The sequence below is a fragment of the Oratosquilla oratoria genome, unplaced genomic scaffold (genome assembly GCF_046742065.1).
Source record: "Oratosquilla oratoria isolate Oo_2021 unplaced genomic scaffold, ASM4674206v1 SCAFFOLD54, whole genome shotgun sequence".
NCBI lineage: Eukaryota > Metazoa > Arthropoda > Malacostraca > Stomatopoda > Squillidae > Oratosquilla > Oratosquilla oratoria.
Genome location: NW_027467718.1, coordinates 417,478 through 440,360, shown reverse-complemented (window position 1 = coordinate 440,360; position 22,883 = coordinate 417,478). Strand labels below are relative to the sequence as shown.

Below are 22,883 nucleotides of genomic sequence, written 5' to 3'. Positions count from 1 at the left end.
GAATTACTTAGTAGTCTTTTAGCATGTCCTACACTTATATGTTCTGCATGAGCTTTTAGTAGTATTTCCTGTTCTTATAAATTACACAGTTCTTATCTCTGGTATTATGCTCTTCTTTACAATTTATACAAACTGTTGGGCGGGAACAATCCCCATGTTCTGGCTGAGCACATATCAAACAGTTTGTCCCTTGCACATCTGCGGGAAGGATGGCCAAAACCATAGCAGTTAAAGCACTGAAGGGGACAGGGCCTTAAACTGCTTCACATAAACTATCTCTTTTTCTATCTCTACATAATGAGGTAGATCTTCACCAGAAAAACTTAGGATAATCATAGAAGAACGAGGGATTTTAGCAACCTTCCAAACATTAGTTGGGCACATTTCTAAAATCTCTTCTTCCTCAAAGTCAGAGAGAGCTCTATCAAAAATTACCCCTTTGGCATAACTAAAGGTATAGTGGGGTTTAACTTCCTTAATGTCGGATTTCTGTTTCAAGTTAAGCACCATGGCAGCTTGTTCATAAGATTTTACATGAATTAAGAAGGAATTTCTTCAAAATCGTGATACCTGCGAGTTAGTCAAATTACCACAGCCAAGGTGACTCTTCAAGAATCTTATAAATTCGAACAAGTTACCACGTTCCTTTACAAGAGTGATAATAAGCCACTTAGCTGGATTGGGAGGCCTCTGCACACTTTCCTTCCTTTCCTCTACCGGGTTTTCTGTATAAAAGATATCCAGGTTAGGTGACACTCTAGCAACAAGTTGGGCCGAAGATTCATTTTCATTGCAGTTATTATAATCCAAGCAGGCAGCAGCTGCATCATGATTAGAAAGAAATGAGATCCAGACTAGCCAAGCTAGTTGTCAGTTAGTTTAACCCTGATCTCTTTAATTTGTCCAAATTTACGGAACTTTTCATATAAGTCTGTATGACTCTTATCAAGAGAGACATATTTTAGATGTAAGATTCTATGACTATTAGGGGCAGTATTTGAGGTATTTATTGATTTCTGAGTATCTAAAGATGTTTTCATCACTTCAGAATCCATTCTAATTGTAAGTTTCTGGGCTACAGAATTATCTGTCAATGAAGTCTTAGTATTTTTACCAAAGTCCTTTTTCAAGCTGGAGTCATCAACTGGGGGTTTTACTTTTGCTGAGTCAATAGCGTCAACATTAGGATTGGCACTATTAGGCGAGGGATCGGGGGGTTTAGGAGGAGGATCAGGTAGTGGTGAAGGTTTAGAATATTCAGTTTGAACAGCCGCCATGATCGTGTATATTTATGAGGCCACACCATATATTAGGAAAGAAAGATAAATGCATAGAAGATACTGCAGTTGCCTGATGCCTCAAGCAATAAAAGAAAAGTATCTGCAGAGTCGGGAAGTTCCAGAAACGACTATTTACACATGCAGGGCCTCGGAGGTGACTTAGAGACTTTGTCAACTCGGGGTTTGTCCTCTTTTGTTTTGTCCCATGTAGGATGGGTCCGGCGTAGTCACTCTGCATGTGTACTGGATAGGGAGAAAGGAAGTCGGCAGCCTAGTACCTACCTCACAAACATGCATTCCCCAGTCGGTGGGCTTTCGGCCCTCGCAGGGAGTAGTGACCTCGCGGAATACATCCCCACTTCACTGGGTTCAGACATGTAGCTTGGGAGGCACCAAGATACCAGAACCTTCCTTAACAAGTATTAGAGAAAGATGGTGAAAAAGGCGAGTAGGGTAGCAAATATGAAGGGTAGGGATAGGGTAATTCACAAAGGAAAAGGGTGAGGGACCCCCTATCTATTCACTACCCCCCAAAAAAGAAAAAAAAATTGGCTCAGTTTTCGTCTGGTAGCTTAGGGCTGACCTCTCCAGTAAGGTTGCACCTGGCTGGCACAGCTCAGCCCGTCCTTGCTACACGGAAGTCCCCCCCCCCCACTACATCAAAGTACTGGGCCTCGGGGGGGGGGGCATATTTCCTTTGAGTTAAAGTCACTGTTACCGCCAGTTATAGTAATTCTCTACAGTTGTTCTTATTCTTCTGTATAATAAAATAGTTCTTCAGGCCCCATGCCTAATCTTCTCTCAAAGCTTGAGGGGTGAATTAAATGAGGGTGATTTTTATATCTTCATTCTACTACTTGGTCTTGTGAGCTACACCCAGAGAGTCCCCTCAGGATCCCTCTACAATACGTCAAGCCACCTTCGTTCTGACGTCACTATTTCATTCATCCAATATCCTTTTACTTCTCAAACAAGCGCCACTCCTTAAGGGCATGACTTTACCTCCCTGTGCTAATAATTTTTTTCCTACACCTTTTTCTCCAATCAGAGAGGCTGTTATACTGTTTCAAACGATATTATTACGTAAGCATTATGTCGCAACGGAAATGCCTTGTACGCTTACAATTTTTTGCTACACCAGAATTATTTACAAAACACCAGACGGCACTCTCCGTCACTCTGCAACTCAGCACCCGCAGTCGGTGCAGTCGGCCACTGTATCATAACCTGATCAAATGACTATAAATGTTTCTTTCCCTTCCTCCTACCCCTCGATCTACTTCGATCTACCTTAAATGTCTACCTCTATCTACCGGCCTCTTACAGTCACCCATAATTAATATGTTTCCTCTTTCTTTCAATAACTCAATTAATGTATTCTTTGTGTCTTCCAGTATTTTGGAATGACCACTATCAGTCCAAGCCTGTGTTTTTGGGGGCACATATACTACTATAAATTTTCTACTTTTCATATTTCCGTTTTCAACTTTAATCATAATCAATGCCACATTATTTTTCCTTCTGTTATCTTTGTCACATTTAAACCTTTCTTAGTCAAAAACCTCACTCCTCCACCCTGTTTTTCCATTCTATTTTTTGCCCAATGATTGTATAGACCTTGTCCCACAGTATCTGATGGTAGTGGACCTTTTAATTTTGTCTCCACAATTCCCATTATATCAGTTTTCTCTATTTAAGAATCATTTAATTTCTTTAGTCCAGAAATCATACTGTCTATGTTTGTATAAATTATTTTTAATTTTATCTTTACTTCTCCTTTTTGGTTTACTTCAGGTCAAGTACTCAAAAAAAAAAAAAAAAAAAAAAAATCTTTTCAGCCTGCTTGCTTCTCTCGTGTTTTTTTCTTTTTCATTTGCTTCATTTCTAAGTGACTTTTCTTTCTCTATTTACTCATTGCTCATTTCCTTTTTTATCCATACACTTTTATAATTTCACTATTTGCTAGCTTTTCTGCTTTTGATAGTACTTCTTCAGCTATCATTTGAGTCCCTAGTTTGATTTTTAGTGGCCTATAGTGTTTTTCTCTAAAGTATTGTTACATCCCATGTACCTCCTCTATATCTTTGTCTAATTCTTGTTCCTATTCTTGAACCACTTTTAGAATTTCCTTTGCAATTTCTTTCTCTTCTTTTTCTTTTTGGTATTTGTATAGCCTACATTATGTTTTTCTTTAATACCACAAGCCGCGGGCTGCGCAAACAGCGGCCTTCAGCCGCAGCGCTCCGCGCCCTAATCCCACGATAGGGATCTCGCGCTGGGGATCCCGTGTTGGGGTTCCGCCCCTAGGCCGAGGCCGAACCCAAGGGACATTTTTTCCTGGTCAGTTCAAGGGAACATGGCGACCACTGAGGACTTGTGACCACTGAGGACCTGCGACCTTTGAGGACTTGCGACCTTGGAGGACTTGTTACCTTGGAGGACTTGTTACCTTGGAGGACTTGTTACCTTGGAGGACTTGTTACCTTGGAGGACTTATTACCTTGGAGGACTTATTACCTTGGAGGATTTCTTACCTTGGAGGATTTACAACCTCGGACTTGCAACTTCAGAGGACTTGCACCCTCGTAGGACTTACGACCTCGGAGGACTTGCAGCCTCGAAGGGCTTACAACTTCGGAGGACTTGCACCCTCGGAGGACTTGCACCCTCGGAGGACTTGCACCCTCGGAGGACTTGCACCCTCGGAGGACTGGCACCCTCGGAGGACTTGCACCCTCGGAGGATTTGCACCCTGGGAGGACTTGCACTCCAAGACATGTAAAAAAATTTTAAATTTGTCACCTGCGGCACTTACTCGATATAATGTAGCCTACGCTTCTTCGCCGTTTCGTCTTTTAGCATCGTATTGGTAGTCGATATTGTATAGTCAATCAGCCTTACGACAGTGTCCCCCAAACACCGTCACCACTGAGGTCATTTCAGAATCATTTTGAAAGAGAAATGCATCTATAAGTTCCTGTGATCAGACTTTGCACGGTTTTTAACGAACTTCTTATACCCTGAGAAGTAATGCCGCACGAACGCCTCTCAATCCTCATCGGATATTATATCGTCCGAACACTCTAATTTGTCAAACATATCGTCACTGTATTCGAGTTGTTTATAGTTCTCTAGAGTTGATTTGAAGGCGATCACTTTCCTTTGGAACTCGTGTATAGACGCTTTCACCTTAAAGGTCTTCGTATCAGCGTACAACACAGGGAACGTCTTACTGTGCCCGTCCCTTAGTCTAGCTGCCAACACATTATCTTCTTAGAACGTCTTCTTCGTTATACCCTTGGTAGCCATTAGCCGTTTCCATAGGTGCTTCTGCCTACACTTCTGTCTACGCTTCTTCGCCGTTTTGTCTTTTGGTATCGCTTGGACTGCTTTGCGAGAGGGCGCCTCACGCCATGCCCTTCGCTCGCGGCCAATCAATTGTTTCCGTTGCCGTGACGTCAGCGTTCTCGGCCAATCAGTCGTCTGCGTTGCCGTGACGCCACCACGCTCGGCCACTCAGTCGTCTCCGTTGCCGTGACGTCACCACTCTCAGCCAATCAGTTTTCCCCGTTGCCGTGACGTCACGGGGTGTCACCAAAACACCACCGTGACCAAGGAAATTTAGAGACACTTTTGATTTTTTTTTGTATACTTAGATAAACTACAATGCACTTTTTTATCCACTGTATCTCTTACCCAGTTTTTCTTTTCTTTCATTAATTTAATTACCACTTTGTCATTCTCCTCTACCTGCTGTTATACTATTTCTTTATATGTTATTTTCTGATTTTTTTTATTTCTTCTTTCCACTGATTTTTTATTTCTAGGAGATCCGTCTCCTTAATTGATTCTCCCACTTTTTCAGTCACTGCTTGTATTTGTTCTTTGACCTCTTTTTTCAGTTCCTCATTTTTGTTTGTCTTCATTTTTTTTCTTTTGTTATCAATTCTGATCATACTTAGTTCACTTTTTAGATCATTAAGCTCTCTGTTCTTTTCTTCATTAGCTTTTTGTAGATTAGTCATTTCTCTGTGCATTGCTCTGTAATCTATTCCTATATCTATTAGCTTTTCTTCATTAGCTTTTTGTAGATTAGTCATTTCTCTGTGCATTGCTCTGTAATCTATTCCTATATCTATTAGTTCCTCCATCAAGTAGTTAATGTCTCGATTTCTTAGTACACTGCTATACCTAGTTTCTCTTTCTACATCTAAACTTTTACCTAATATTACTTTTTCTCTTTGAAACTCTGAAAAAAAAATCATGGTTTTCCCACCTTTGAGTTGATTTTGGGGTGTCATTTAAACATGTCCTGTTTGGTATTACTCCAAGTGGCGATTCAACTCTGCTCATGTCCAATCCCCTCTTTCTTGGTTCATTATTCCTTTTTTCTCCTTTTCCTTCCTCCATCTTATGCATTAATACACTTTATCAAACTGGGTACTTTTACACAATAGCGGTCACTCAAAACCCATAACTTCTTCTCTGTAAGTACAAACATAGGTGTTTCCTTGTATTTTTACCTATTATCATACAGGAAGGGAGCAGTGCTTGTACTGACTCATCTTTGTATCTTTCAGCATCAAGTTTGTTCTTAAATTCTTTAATAATGTTCGCACACACTGTTTCCTTATTTAATTTATTCCAGGCATCCACCACTCTGTGTGGGAAGCTATTCTTTTTCAGGTGTCTTCTATAATTATCCTTTTTGAGTTTCTTTTCATGTCCTCTTGTTTTTCTCTTGTCCCACTTTAATAAATCATCTCTATCTAGGATTTCCATTCCTTTCATGATTCTATAGTCAGTAGATCTCCTCTTTCTCTTCTTTGTTCCAGAGTTGGTAGTTCCAGTTTGTACAATCTTTGTTCGTATGTCAATTGGAGAGTGTTGGTGCCATCTTTGTCATTGCTCTTTGTATTCTAATTTCTTTATATTCTTTTTAAGACTGGGTGTCCATAGTGTTGCAGCATACTCCAAATTTGGTCTTATAAGTGTAACTAATATTTTCTTGACCATTTCCTCATCCAAATAGTCAAAAGCCACTTTCGATGACCTTAGTAAGTTGAAGGTTTCTCCAAATATTTTATGAATATATTTGTCCAGTGACATGTCTTTGCTGATTATTACTTCTATTTCCAAACTCCATTACACTACATTTCTTGATGTTAAAGTTCACTTCCCACTTTTGACTCCATTTCCAGATTTGATCTAGGTCTATATGTAGTGATTCACAATCTTCCTCTGTACTTACTTTCTTTAGTATTTTTGCATCATCTGTGAAGAAGTTCATATAACATTCCACACCTTCATTCATGTCATTTATATATATGGCAAACATGATTGGAGCCAATACCAAACCTTGTGGGACACCACTTATCATTTCTTCCCAGGTCAATTATTTGTCTCTAATTGCTACCCTCATTTTCCTCCCAGTCAAGAAGTCTTCCATATATTCCAATAATTTTCCTTTAATGCCACCTATTGATTCTATTTTTCTTATTAGTTTTCTGTGTGGTACTTTATCAAATGCTTTTTGTGTGTGTATTTACCTAGTTTTATTTTACAAGAAGAGAGCTATGCTCATAATGACCTGCTTTTGTATCTCTCAGCATCCAGTTTGATCTTAAATTCTTGTATAGTTTTTGCATTTGCTGCTTCTTCATTCAGTTTGTTCCAGACACCTATCACTCTGTGTGGGAAGCTATTCTTTTTCAGATCTCTTCTGTAATTATCCCTTTTAAGGTTCTTTTTGTGTCCTTTGTATTTTCTTAGTATTTACCTAGTTGTATTTTACAGGAAGGGGAGCTATGCTCGTGGTGCCCAGTTTGCTCTTAAATTCATGAATGGTTTTTGGACACATTATTTTTTTGTCTAGTTTGTTCCAAGTGTCCACCACTCTATATGAAAAACTGTTCTTCTTCAGATCTCTTCTATAACTATGTTTTTTGAGTTTCTTTCCATGTCCTCTTGTGTTTTTCTTTTCCCAATTTAACAAGTCCTCTCTATTGAGTATTTCTGTTCCCTTCATGATTCTAAAGATGGTCAGTAGGTCAGCTCTCTCTCTTCTTTGCTCCAGAGTCGGTAACTCCAGTTTAGCAAGTCTCTCCTCATATGACAAGTTTGAAAGTGCAGGAGCCATTTTTGTGACTGCTCTCTGGATTCTATTTTCTTTATATTCTTTTTGGTACTGGGTGACCACAATGTCACCACATTTTCTAGTCTAGGCCTTATCAGTGTGACTAATATTTTTTCAATAATTTCTTTGTCCAAATATGTAAATGCCACTTTTATTGATCTTATCAAGTTACAGGATTCTCTGAAATTTTTTTTTATTTGTTTATCATAAGACAAGTCATGAGACAATTACTCCCAAATCTTTTTCAGATCCCACTTTCTTTACCTTCTTAGTTCCAATTTTCTACTGTCCTGATATTCTATTTTTACTTTTTCCAAACTCCATTATAAATTACTACATTTCTTAATAATGAAGTCCACTTCCCATTTCTGCCTTCACTTCCAAACCTTATTCAGGTCTTCCTGTAGTGATTCACAATCCATTTTGATTGATTGATTGATTGATTTATGAAATTTTTGGCTTGAAAGCCAAGCGCCGGAGCCGGTAGGCCATTCAGCGCATATCTATCTTATATAGATAGATAAAAATTCAAACAGTAAAAACAATAAGCACTCACAAAAACACATCAGAACAAGATACACTCACAAGCATTCATATACAATTTTAAATTTCATAAAATAAACCGATGTCTTTTAAAAACTTTATAACATTCTTCACATGAGCCTCCTCCCCTAAAATTTCTTTAACAGATCAATTTGTTCAAAAGTATGCCCTGCGTTTATTAGAGTATGCAGGGCACTGAATTAAAATGTGTTTTATTGTAAAAACAACTTGGCAAATGGGACATTGGGTGGCCAGCCTTACTGCTCCATTTGCCATCAAAAATTTATGGGTAATGTAGGAATGGCCAATTCTTAATCTTGTTAAAACAATACTTGACCTTCTGTCCAAAGAATGACACTTCCAAGGGTTCACCAAGGGGTGAATCTCTTTTAACTTGTAACTACCGTCCAGCCTTGTCTATTATTCTTGCCACTTCTCCAATGCATAACAATGAATTACTTGTTTGAAGTCTGTATGTGGGATTTTTTTGTCTGTTATATGGCTGAGTCTAGTGGTGGCTTTGGCTGCAGCATTGACCTGTTCATTTCCAGTGATACTCACATGGGACGGCACCCAGCAAAAGACTACTTTTATTTTCTTTCAGTTGTTAATAAGAATCAACCAGTCCTGTATTTCTTGGACTAAAAAGTGAAGAGGTAATAATGTATTTAGAGAGGATACAATGCTCATGGAATCTGTAAAAATAACAATGTTCTTATTAGATGGAATAGAATTAAAAACAAATTTGAGGGCGTTGCTGACTGCCAGCAGTTCAGCAGTAAAAACAGAGCTAAAATGAGGCAACTTTCTCTTTAAAACTGTGCTATCAGATACAACAGCACAACCAACACCATCTTGGGATTTTGATCCATCTGTATAAATAAAAATTGAATCAGCATGTACTGATAAATGTTCTAAAAATTCACTTTTTAGCTCTACAGCAGTTCTATTTTTCTTGTTTTTATGAGGACAAATTACAGTGGGGCATCGGTTCCAAGGAGGGAATTTGGGAGGCGTGATCTCAGCAATTGTAATAGGAACAAGTCCTACCTCCTCTGCCCCAACTTCACATCTCATTTCTAAAGGTTTCGGCAGAGTACTTTTCCTTGGAGCTCTGTCTACCGGCTCCTTTATATGTTTGAAGTTTGGATTCTGTTTTGATGTCAAGACACGAGATATATATCTAAGGCTTAATTCCTCCCTGCGAATATAGAGGGGAGGAATTCCTGCATCCACATACAAGCTATCCAGTGGAGATGTTCTATAAGCGCCCGAACAGATTCGCAAAGCCATATTGTGGACTATATCACGCTTCTTTAATGAAGTTTTACATGCCGATCCATAAATTTGACATCCATAATCCATTTTGCTAAGGCACAATGTTTGGTAAAGCCTTATTAGAGTTATATGATCTGCTCCCCAGTTGAAGAGAGACACTACCTTTAGTATATTAAGTCTCTGTTTAACAGTGTATATAACCTCATTTATGTGATGAGTGAATGTCAACCTTTTGTCCAAAACCAGACCCAAGTATTTTACTTGATCTTCATATGGTAATATAACACCCTCTAAGAATAATGTTGGTATCTCTTCCTTGCGTCTTAGTCTGGAAAACCTTATGGCTTTTGTTTTTTCAGCAGAGAATCTGAAGCCCCTGCAATTAGCCCATGCTGTTGCTAAGTTAATAACCTCTTGAATCTTTTGGCCTGTTTCTAATGTTGTCGATATGCTGCACACAACAGCAAAGTCATCAGCATAAGCCAATCCATGAACTCCTGCAGGAACTTGTTCTAACAAACAATTAATGGCTATGCTGAAGAGTGTAGGACTCTGAACACTTCCTTGGGGAATCCCTTCCTCTTGAAGATATGCACAAGAGAAAGAAGAGCCCACTCGGACTTTTAGATAACGGTCAGACAAGAAATCCTTTAAACAATTGAACATATTACCCCCAACTTGCTTCAGAATGCCTCCCCGCCAGGTAGTATCGTAGGCATTTTTCAAGTAAAAATATAAACAGCAATGGTCGAGTTCTGAATTGCGAAGGCATTCTGAATCTCATGAGTGACAAAAAGTAAGGGGTCCAGAGTGCACTTATTTCTTCTAAATCCAAACTGTCTGTTAGATAGGAGATTTTTAGATTCCAAAAACCAAACTAAATGCATATTAACCATTCTTTCATAGATCTTACAAATGCAGCTAGTGAGAGCAATAGGTCTGTAACTTTGTGGGTCATGAAAGTCTTTTCCTGCCTTTAAGATTCCTATGATAATTGAAGTCTTCCAAGATTTAGGAGAAGATCCAGAAGACCAAAATTTGTTCAGCACATTTAAAAGGAATTTCTTCAACGATATGGATAAATGAGCATGGAATAAAGAATGCCATCCTCTCTAGGAGAGGTTGGGAAGGATAAACATAAAGCATGATCCATTTCATACAAGGTGAAAAGAAGATTATATGCCTCCGAGTTCGTATTGGTAGGAGGAATAATCGTGGTCTTGGCTCTAATTCTTCTGAAGTCATGTGAACAATGTAGTGGACTTGAAATATCAGCATAATGTCTTCCAAAAGCCTCTGCTACTTCTCTTGTATCTGATATAAAAGAGTCATTTATCTTCAGAATGGGTAAAGGAAATGGAGTAAACTTTCCCTGTAATTTTCGAATCCTATTCCATACTAAGGTAAGGGAAGAGTCATATTTCAACTCGCTAATATATTTAATGGAGGATTCCCTCCTTGCTTTCTTAAAGATTTTCTTCTGCTTTGCTTGAGCTCTTCTGTACGTTATCTTATTGACTAAACAAGGATATCTCCGATATCTCTTATAGCAAGTTCTTGTAATCTTCTGCTTAAAGCACATTCAATGTTCCACCAGGGGACTACTGGGCGAGGTTTACCAGCTGTCCTAGGAATGGTTGAAAAAGCACCAGAAAGTATGATACCTACCAGATAATCATATGTATCAGTCACTAGAAAAATCACTAGTCTTATAATCAATCTCTGTGGATCTCCTAAATAATTCCCAATTAGCCTCTCCTGTCTTCCATTTCGGTAAGGTAGAGGAGGGAATGTTCTTTAAATATTTGATATGGATAGGTCAGTGGTCACTACCATGTAGATCTTCATCTATTGATGAACTGTAGTCTAATCTTAAGGGTGATGAACAAATAGTTAGGTCTATAGCAGGACATGAGTTGTGAAAGACATCAAACCTAGTTTTGGAACCGTCATTCATCAAAATGACATTGTTATTATCAATAAATTCTTCAATTATATTGCGTTAAAGTCACCCATTAAAATAAAAGGCTCAGGGAGCTGGTCGACCAAAGATTGTAGGTCATTTAACTCAAACTGACAGGAGTGGTTATATATGTCTAGAAGTCGATTTTCACGTTCAGGTTCCAAATACAAAGAACATAAAGTGATCCATTTAGTGGTAAAAATTTGTATTGCACAAGCTTGCAACATTGAATGTAGGTGGGCACTTCTGTAGTTTACAGACTTGTTAACAATGATACCAGTACCTCCATGAGCACGACCCCCAATCATAGGAGGAGATCTGTAAAATTTATAATAAGTCCAACATTAGGGGATAAATCGCCAAGCATAGTCTCTTGGAGACAAATAGCAGACACATCATGTTCTTTAAAGAGAATCTGAACCTGCTCTTGATGAGAATTAAAACCTTGAATATTCCATTGAATTATAGACATTATACAGTTTTCTTTTTCTTTTTTGGGTCTCCTAGTCTGGGAAGAGAAGGTTGGGAGAGAGAGGGTTTACAAGATGGGTTCTTTTCTAATTTCTTTGCTTTCGTGGGTGGCATCCTCCTCTCTGACAATGGTCTGACAGATGTTGATGTAGAGTCTGAATTATTAGTTCCTTTCTTAGATTGCATATCACAATATGGGGAAGAAGTTGGAGATGAGGGTGGACTGTGGAGTCTTTTACTGTGCACAGCTTCAGACTCCATAGCTTTGCTTCTGTGCACCTCAACCGAGTGAGGCACACCAGTCAGTGGTCCCTTTACTGGGGAGCCCCCCAAGTTTGGGAGAGAGATTGTCTGAGAGGAGGCTTTACTGAAGGAACCCTGTGAGGTTTCAGCAATAGAGACCTTAGGTGCCCCTCCAGATGGGGCAGGAGATATTTCCTCAACAGGGGATGAGAGAACCTCCACAGAGGAGGATTGAGGAGTACTAGAATTTCCAAGTTGTGGAGAAGAACGATTAGGTCTAATAGTAACCCTTTTATGCTGAGGCTTGGGTTCAGCATTAACAGAAGAATTCGTATTAGCATTTGTTTTTCTATTAGATTCTAGAGTTGGTTGATCCTCATTGCTTCTGTGCACCTCTACTGATTGAGGCACACTAGTCAGCAATTCCTCTACTGGGGAGTCCCCCAAGTCTAGAAGAGAGATTGCCTGAGAGGAGGCTTCATTAGAAGAAGCCTGTGAGGCTTCAACAATAGAAACCTTAGGTGCCCCTCCAGATGTGGTAGGAGACACCCCTTCAACAAGGGGTGAGGAAACCTCTGCAGAGGAGGGTTCAGAAGTATTAGAAATTCCAAGTTAAGAAAAAGAAAGGCAATTAGATTTGATAATAACACTTTTACACTGAGGCTTGGGTTCAGTGTTAGCAGAAGAATACATAATGGCATTTTTATTTCTATTGGGTTCTACAGTTGGTTGATCCACTTTACTATTTGTTTTAACAACATCACTGTTTCTTTTGGAATTAGTTAGTAGTCTTTTAGCATGTCCTACACTTATATGTTCTGCATGGGCTTTTAGTAGTGTTTCCTGTTCCTTCTTATAAATTACGCAGTTCTTATCCCTGGCATTATGCTCTTTATAATTTATACAAACTGTTGGGCGGGAACAATCCCCATGTTCAGGCTGAGCACATATCAAACACAGTTTCTCCCTTGTACATCGGCAGGAAGGATGGCCAAAACCATAGCAGTTAAGGGGGTTAACTCTCATTTCGGTGAAAAATATTTGATTTTGTCAAACTTCGTGTGTGGACTGGTGTGGTGTCCCTGAACACCGTGGGACTGGTTTCCAGACGTATAACGCCACCCTTTTCAGGTAATGGCGGGTTTAAAGGGCCAGAGATTTAAAAGTCCGCCCGTCAGCCATGCCCCTTTCTTTGCTATGGTTTGTTTTCCTTGTATTTTGTCATTTTTTTGTTTTGTTTTTGAGAATTTTATACTCTGATATTGTTGTACGATAGGTTAGGCAGCAGTCACCACATTCAGTGCGATCGAATAAGGGTTCAGCGTATGCGTGCGTAATATCTCCTCGTGCTATCCTGTTTTATACATTTCTTGTTTATAAATTCACTACTCCATAAAAAAATATGTCAGATGTGATAGTTGCCGAAGTATTTTGCTCCATTCTGAACCTGAGAAGTGCAAGAATACTCACCTTAGCAAAGGGATTGTAATGCATGTGTACCATTCATTATGTGAAGGATATGGAAGGTTAGGATTGTCACGATTCTCAGTTGGCATGGGTACAAAAGAAATGTAATGAACATCTGCTGCTTATTTCCCAGAAATGGTCAAAGGATTATGTAAGTAGATATGTGCATTTGATACTCTTTGGAGGCACTTTTATGGAGTAGTGAATATATAAACATAAAAATGCTATTTTCTCAAAACTAGTTTTTTCGCACAAAAGTAACTATAACTTCGTGTGTAAATAAGCAATTTTGATAATTCTTGTTGAAAAATGATCATGATACTTATATCTAACAAAACTAGTAAATTCATTCTTAACCTACTTGATATATATTTTTGACAATTTTTTAAAGTTGTGATTTTTTTTTTTTTTAATTTGCTGTAAGGCTGACTTTCTTTTTCACTTATAATTACGAGTATACTAGTTTAAGTACATCTGGATGTCTACTAACTGTACACCAAAGGAAATCATTATTCTCCTCATACTTTTGGAAAAATAAACGTTATTTCAAAAATAACTCAAAATTGCAAGTAAATCGTCTGTTGTGTAAAAATTTCTTAATGGATTTTAATTAAATTTCTGTCACAGATGCATCCCATTTCCCTGCACATTGTGTTAAATTTTCATTGTCTTACATAAAAAGATAAGGTTGGGAGGACCAGAAATGCATAATCCGATCGAGCGAATCACCGAAATGAGAGAGCACTGAAGGGGACAGGGCTTAAACTGCTTCAAATGAACAATTTCTTTTTCTATCTCTACATAATAAGGTAGATCTTTACCAGAAAAACTTAGGATAATCATCGAAAAACGAGGGATTTTAAGAACCTTCCAAACATTAGTTGGGCACATTTCTAATATTTCTTCTTCAAAGTCATAGAGATCTCTATCAAAAATTACCCGTTTGGCATAACTAAAGGTATAGTGGGGTTTAACTTCCTTAATGTCTGATTTCTGTCTCAAGTTAAGCACCATGGCAGCTTGTTCATAAGACTTTACATGAATTAAGAGGGAATTTCTTCCAAATCGTGATACCTGTGAGTTAATCAAATTACCAGAGCCAAGAATCTTCTAAACTCGAACAAGTTAGTACATTCCTTTGCATAAGTGATAATAAGCCACTTAACTGGATTGGGAGGCCTCTGCACACTTTCCTTCCTTTCCTCTACCGGGTTTTCTGGATAAAAGATATCCAGGTTAGGTGGCACTCTAGCAACAAGTTGGGCCGAAGATTCATTTTCTTTGGAATTATTATAATCCAAGCAGGCAGTAGCTGCATCCTGATTAGAAAGTAACGAGATCCAGACTACCAAAGCTTTAAAGTTGTGAGTCAGTTTAATCCTGATCTCTTTAATTGGTCCAAATTTACAGAACTCTTTATGTAAGTCAATATACCTCTTATCAAGAGAGATATATTTTAAATGTAAGACTCTATGACTATTAGGAGCAATACTTGAGCTATTTATAAGTTTCTGGGCTACAGAATTATCTGTCAATGAAGTCTTAGTATCGTTACCAAAGTCCTTTTTCAAGCTGAAGTCATCAACTGGGGGTTTTACTTTTGCTGAGTCAATATTGTTAACATTAGGATTAGCAATACTAGGAGAGGGATCGGGGGGTTTAGGAGGAGGATCAGGTAGTGGTGGAGGTTTAGAATGTACAATTTGAACAGCCGCCATGATCGTGTAAATTTATAGGGCCACACCATATATTAAGAAAGATCAATACATAGAAGAAGATATTGCAGTTGCCTGATACCTCAAGCAATAAAAGAAAAGTATCTGCAGAGTCGGGAAGTTCCAGAAACGACTATTTACACATGCAGAGCCTTGGAGATGAGTTAGAGACTTTGTCAACCCGGAAGTTTGTCCTCTTTTTTTTTGTCCCATTTAGGATGGGGCCGGCATAGTCACTCTGCGTGTGCACTGGATAGGGAGAAAGCAAGTCGGCAACCTAGTACCTACCTCACAAACATGCATTCCCCAGTCAGTGAGCTTTCGGCCTTTGCAGGGAGTAGTGACCTTGTGGTATACATCCCCACTTGACTGGGTTCAGACATGTAGCTTGGGAGGCACCAAGATACCAGAACCTTCCTTAACAAGTATTAGAGAAAGATGGTGAAAAAGGGGAGCAGGGTAGCAAATATGAAGGATAGGGATAGGGGAATTCATAAAGGAAAAGGGTGAGGGACCCCCTATCTATTCACTACCCCAAAAACCTCATCCTAAAACAACTGTCATAGGGTATGGATGGCAAATCCTATGAGCATTACAGTCCATGGTCAAAGACAAGCTAGGGTCATCAACAAAATCTTTTGGCTCAGATTTCGTCTGGTAGCTTAGGGCTGACCTCTCCAGTATGGTTGCACCTGGCTGGCACAGCTCAGCCTGTCCTTGTTACATGCAAGCCCTCCCCACTACATCAAAGTACTGAGCCCCGGGGGGGTCTTCTGTAACTGTCTTTCTTTAGTTTCTTTTTGTGTCCTCTTGTTTCTCTTCTGTCCCACTTTAATAAGTCATCTCCATCGAGAATTTCCATCCCTTTCATAATTCTGAAAATGGTCAACAAATTGCCTCTTTCTCTTCTCTGTTCCAGTGTTGACAGATGTAATTTCTCCAATCTTTGTTTGTATGTCAGACTTGACAGTGTAGGTGCCATTTTTGTCACTGCTCTTTGGATTCTTTCTAATTTTCTTATGTTCTTCTTTGTGCTAGGTGCCCATAGTGTTGCAGCATATTTTAGTTTAGGTCTTATCAGTGTAATGACAATTTTTTTACCATCTCATCTAGTTGTATTTTACAGGGAAAGAGCTATGCTCTTAGTGACCCACTTTTGTATCTTTCAGCATCCAGTTTAATCTTAAATTCTTGTATAGTTTTTGCACTCACAGTTTCCTCATTCAGTTTGTTCTCGATATCTATCACTCTGTGTGGGAAGCTATTCTTTTGCAGATCTCTTCTGTAACTATCCTTTTTAAGTTTCTTTTTCTGTCCTCTGGTTTTTCTTTTATCCCACTTTAATAAGTCATCTCTATCTACGACTTCCAACCCTTTCATAATACTGTATATGGTTAGCAGGTCCCCTCTTTCTCTTCTTTGTTCTATGGTAGGTAATTTGAGTTTATCCAATCTTTGTTCATATGTCAAATTGGAAATTCATATGTCAAATTGGAAAGTGTTGGTGTTATCTCTGTCGCTACTCTTTGAATTCTAATTTCTTTATCTTCTTTTTAGTACTAGGTGTTCATAGTATTGCAGCATACTCCAATTTTGGTCTTATCAATGTAACTAATATTTTCTTTACCATTTCTTCATCCATGTAGTCAAAAGCCTCTTTCATTGATCTTAATAAATTGAAAGTTTCTCTGACTACTTGGTTGATATGTTTGTCTGGTGTCATGTTATTGGTGATAGTTACTATATTTCTTGTAATTTTTAATTTCCTTTGTACCAATTTTGTAATGTCCTGATATTCTGTTTTTGTTTTTTCCAAATTCCATTATACTATATTTCTTATAAAAAGCTGAAATAAAAGTAGAGAAAATGTTTGTCAAGCAGGTGTTTACTGTGTGCCATGTTTAGGTTGTAAAAAGGTAAACATTGGTGAAAGTTTCCATGGTATTGATAAAAGAATATTGGACCACAAATATGATATGAAAACTTACAATATGAATAATGCCATTGTTAGGCATAGATTGGATACAGGCCACAATGCTCACTGGAATAATTCTGAGATTATTAAATATGAAAACCATACTATGAAACGTAGATGTTTTGAATCTGCTTTTATATCTCTCATTGATAATATAAATCAAATCAATGGATTTTTTACAATAGATAAACCTTTAGCAATTTTAATAACCAAGTAACAAGCAATTTACGCAAATTGTTTACATCAGTTTTATGTTTGTTTCTCCCTGTAAGCTCAGGCTATATAAGGAGTCAGATGTTTCTCCACTGTGTTATTTCTGAAGAAGCCTTGCTGGGCAAAACGTTAAATATATTGGAACCCATACTCTGCATTTGGCCTCTCTCTTACAATGAAGGAAGAATAGTTATAATGGGTGACTTTAATTGTAAAGAAATCTGCTGGGAAGAGATGACAGTGAAAGGTGGAGATGACCTATGGGGAAATGTACTACTTGATATGATTATAGAACATACAATGACACAATGGATACAAGAGAATACTAGGTTTAGAAATGAGGAAGAACCATCGAGACTGGATCTAATATCACATTAGAACCTGAAATAGTGGACAAGATTGAATATAAGACACCATTAAGTAAAAGTGGCCACATACTACTTGAAATGGAACTAAATGAAGAAAAATACACGAGAAAAAACGAACAATATGGAAAGGGAAGATTGATGTATGGAAAAACAAATTTTGATATAATAAGAGAATTTTTTCAAAAAAAGCAGACTGGGAAAAGATACACAAGGAGGAAACAACATTAGAAGAGAAATGGAATATTTATAAGGAAGGAGAGGAAAAGTATGTTCTAAGACAAAAACAAGAAAAAGGATATGTAAAATTTTATTACAACAAAACATGTAGAGAGTTAAAAGACAAAAGGGATAAAGCTTGGATAAAATGGAAGAAAAATAAAAGACCCAAAAAATGGAAAATATATGCTGGTTATAGAAATCAGTATGTACAAGTGCGCAGAGAAAAAAAGAGAAAATCAGAAAAGGATAAATATGTAAAGATCAACCAAAACTATTTTATAATTTGTAAACAACAACTGAAAAACAAACAAGAATTAGAGGAACTATGACAAGGAGGAATTTTATAAACACAGGAAATAGAAATGGCAGAAATTATGAACAAGCATTTTAAATCAGTGTTTACGAGGGAGAACATACAATTTAGAGATGTCAAGTGGGAGAGGAAAGTCCCCCCATATGAAAGAGATAGAAGTAACAAAGAATGAAATAATGAATCACTTGTGTAATCTCGATGTTAGAAAATCGCATGATCCAGATGAAATGGCAAACTGGATTTTGAGAGAATGCAAGGACAAACAGACAAAATACATAGTCTAATAAGCAGTTCATTGAAAGAAGGAAAAGTTCCAGAAGATTGGAAAAGAGCAAATATAGTACCAATATATAAGGGGGGAAACAAAGAAGACCCTACAAACTATAGACCGGTCTCTCTTACAAGTACGGTAGCAAAAATTTGTGAAAGAATTATCTAAATTAGATGGGGAAAGCATTTGGAAAAAAACAATGTACTAAATCCAAGGCAGTTTGGATTTAGACAATGAAGATCACGTATTTTACCTAGTTGTATTTTATGGGACGAGAGCTATGCTCATAGTGATCAGTTTTCGTATCTCTCCACAACCAGTTTATTCTTAAAATTGTGTATAGTTTTGGCACTCACTGTTTCTCCGTTAAGTTTGTTCCAGACATCAATCACTCTATGTGGAAAGCTATTCTTTTTCTCGTCTTTTCTGTAACTGTCCTTCTTTAGTTTCTTTTTCGTGTCCCATTTTAATAAGTTGTCTCTATCGAGAATTTCCATCCCTTTCATAATTCTGTAAATGGTCAACAAATCACCTCTTTCTCTTCTCTGATCCAGTGTTGACAGATGTAATTTCTCCAATCTTTGTTCGTATGTCAGATTTCAGTGTAGGTGCCAATTTTGTCGCTGCCATTTGGATTCTTTCTAAATTTTTTTATGTTCTTCTTTGTGCTAGGTGCCTACAGTGTTGCAGCATATTCTAGTTTAGGTCTTATCAGTGTAACCACTATTTTTTTTTTTTTTTTTAACCATCTCATCAATGTAGTTGAAGGCCACTTTCATTGATTTTAATAAGTTAAAAGTCTCTCCAAATAATTTACTGACATGTTTATCAGGTGCCAAGTCACTTGAGATGATTTCTTCCAGGTATCTTTCTGAATCAACTTTTTTGACTTCTTTGTTTTCAATTCTATATTGATGTGTTTCTATTCAAGACTAATAGATATAATACAAGAAAGAGATGGATGGGCTGATTGTGTCTTTCTAGACCTTAAAAAAGCTTTTGATAAGGTACCACATAAGAAATTGCTAGAGAAATTATAAACTGCAGAAGGAATACAGGGCAAATTACTTAAGTGGATGGAAGACTTCTTGCATGAAAGGAAAATGAGAGTGGTGTTAAGAGACAAACATTCCAATTGGGATGAGGTGATTAGTGGAGTTCCACAAGGAACAGTACTGCCCCCAATAATGTTTGCTATATATATATTAATGATATGGATGAAGGATTTGAAAGTTATATGAGCTTCTTCGTAGATGATGCACAAATGTTGAAAAAAGTGAACACTGAAGAAGATTGTGTCGCTGCAGAGTGATCTCGATAAAGTATGGGAATGGAGTAGGAAGTGGGAGATGGAATTCAACATTAAGAAGTGTAGTATAATGGAATTTGGAAGAAGCAAAGGATCGATGTGTGGTAATGGGCCTTTCAATTTTGTCTCTACAATTCCTATTATGTCAGGTTCTTTTTCCTTCAGGTAATCATTCAGTTCATTCATGCCTGTTATTAAGCCATCTATATTTGTGAAGGACACTTTTAATTTTCTGTTATTTCCATCCTGTTTTTTGTTTCCCTTCTTTTTTCTCTACTATGGACCATTTCCTCACTTTCATATCCATTACTCTCCAATAGAATTTCTCTTTCTCTGACTCTGTTCTGTTCTCGTTTCTTTCATTAGCTTTAATTCTTTTTGTTTTCCTCTCTTTCCTCTTTATTCATCTCTCTTTTTATCAACACCTGTTTATACTGATCACTTTCTGCTAGTTTCCCTGTTTTTGATAAGACATTCTCTGCTGTCGTTTGTGACCTGAATTTAACCTTAATTGGTCTGGTCTTGTTTATACTGTATTTCCCAAGTTTATATATTTCTTTAATTTCTTTCCTTATTCCCTGTTCACCTTCTTGAAATATTTTTAGTACAGTGAGTCCTCCTTATTCAGTAATTCTTTATCCAGTAAATTCACAGTTACGGTATTTGGTAATTACTACCCTCTATTCTATTTACAGTAAAAAAAATTCACAGATACGGTATCCGCTTGTGTTTTGTTTACACCATACTGTAGTGCCACCACAACAATCAGTCTCTTCCCACGTTTCCCTTTGTGCACAAGTTAAATCCTTATGGCATGCTTTTTGTGGAAGTGACGCACCCATAATGGCCACAAAACATTCTGCAGACACTGCTGGATTTGAAAATGCAAAGTGAAAGTGTAGTCTGACATTGGAGGTAAAATTTGATATTTTGAAGAGGAAAGAGCAGGGAGAAGGTATGTCTGCCATAAGTCGAAACATGGGCCTGGCCCAGTCAACAGTCTGGACAGTGTTGAAGAATCATGAGTGTCAAAATTTATCAAGAAATCTATGATGAAAAAAGAAGAAACGCCAAACAGTCTTCCATCTTCTCGTTCTTCAAGCAAGTCTGACCTGCTGTCCCTGTCACACCTGCTGACCCTGCTACAGCTGGCCCTTCTGCATTCACTGCCAATGGTTCTACAGCTGGTCCTTCCTTCATATCTTCTTCAAACCAGTCAAGTGTGCCAACCCTGCTACAGCTAGCCCTTCCACATCTGCTTCCGACAGTGCAGACGACGAAGTGTTTGAGGGTTTTCAGCCTCCTGCCTCACCCTCATCTTCGTCTGCCCACTCAGCAAAAGATGAGTAAGGGCTGAGATCCCTACTGTCCCTTAGCCTCGGGAGGGACATCATCTGATAGAGTACATGGCAAGTGAAAGGTAAATACATTTTCTGTTTATTTCTTTTGCACAATACTTTACATTTTCTTATGTGACTTTTTTAATGTATTTTCATGTCTGTAGGGGCGACTTTCGACGTGCTGGAACACATATCCTATTATTACATGTCATAATGCGTTCGGTGTACAGTAATTTCAATTTGTGGTAAGGTCTTCAGGAATGCATATGTACCGTATAATGAGGAAGTACTGTACCTTGTTTACTCTTTCTTTCTCCTCTCTTACTCTTGTAGTCCTATTTGGATTATGTTTCTCTTCCATTCCTAATATAATCATACATTTCTTTTTATCCGTTAAGTCTCTTACTATATTCTCCTTTTCTCTCATCATTTTAATAACTGTGTCCTTAGTGTGTTCCTTCATCTGTTGTTTCACTATATCTCTAAATTCAATCTTGCTATTGTCCTGAACCTTTTTCCAACCACTTGCCTCTTTTCCTATGGACTCTTTATTCTCTTCATTATTTCTCTTTAATTCCTCATTCTCATCCTTTATTTCTTTTACCTGTCTTTTTAATTCTTCTATTTCTTTATTTTGGTTTTGGTTCTCCTTCTTTAGTTCTTCCAATTTATTAACTCCTTTTATAATCAGTGGAAGTTGACTAAACCTAACCTCCCATGATTTGTTCATTTTTGTTAGTTTTTCCTCTAGACTTGCTAATTGGGGGAGGTTGTCATCTCCTCCCTCATAAAATCTATAGAAAAAATTATCTCCACTTTCTATTGCGCTGCTCTTATCTATATTTCTAATATTTATGCCTTTACTGATTTCTTCTACTTCACCTGTGTCATCTGCACATCTCTTGTTTACATTCTTTCTGATGCCCAGGGCCCATTCATCCCCTTCCTCATTTTCTTCCATTTTCCTCAATAATCCCTCCCCTTCTCCTTTTTCTTCCCCTTCCCTACTAATACAACACAGGCACAACCAAGGCACACATCCACCCTTTATCAATGCAACACCCATCTAACACCCTTTTGTTGTCCCTTTTATTTTAGTCACTTGTGGATGAAAGGTCAGAAGCAATGCAGCAAGACATAGCACATTAAATAACAGGCTTTGACAGCTGAAGCTGATTTACCCCAACTGCTTCATTACATGGTAAGCCTTGCCCCTCATCTATTCAACAATTTACAGAGAAGACTATAAAGGAAATCCCTGTGTGTCATGTCAATTTATCATCTATTCACCACTTTCCACTTAAACCTATCTTTTGACACCTCTCCCTGACCAAGAGACATTCCCCTTGTACCCATGGTTCACTTCATCCTATCAATTCAATCAATTCTTAGTCTTTCACTCAAGTTCACTTTATCCACCTCTACCTTCCACACTTTTTTTTTTTTTTTTGCTAATTTTTCTTTACTCATATTTCTACATGTTCAAAATAACCCAATATTCTTTGATCATCTCTATCTGCCAGTTCTTTCTTCACCTCTGCTCTCTGCCACACACCCTCATTTCTCATTCTATCCATCCTCATCACCCCCACCAAACTTCTTAAACAATTCATCTCAAATTTAGGTCTTGTAAGTCTTGTAAGTATATCACTCTATTCAGACAGTCTTCTCTTTGTGTTCATCCCCAGATACCTATTTCACATGACATTTTTAATTTCCCCAAGATATCTACTTGCTTCCTTTACTTTACAATTGACCTCTATCACCAATCCTCCATTC

The 22,883-nt window shown here is 37.8% G+C and overlaps 1 protein-coding gene across 6 annotated transcripts in view; it reads right to left on the bottom strand.

The window, feature by feature from the left end:
- The window catches only part of LOC143023655 (tetratricopeptide repeat protein 23-like), a 625,055-nt gene that overhangs the window by 189,344 nt on the left and 412,828 nt on the right, over positions 1 to 22,883 (bottom strand). The window lies entirely within an intron of this gene.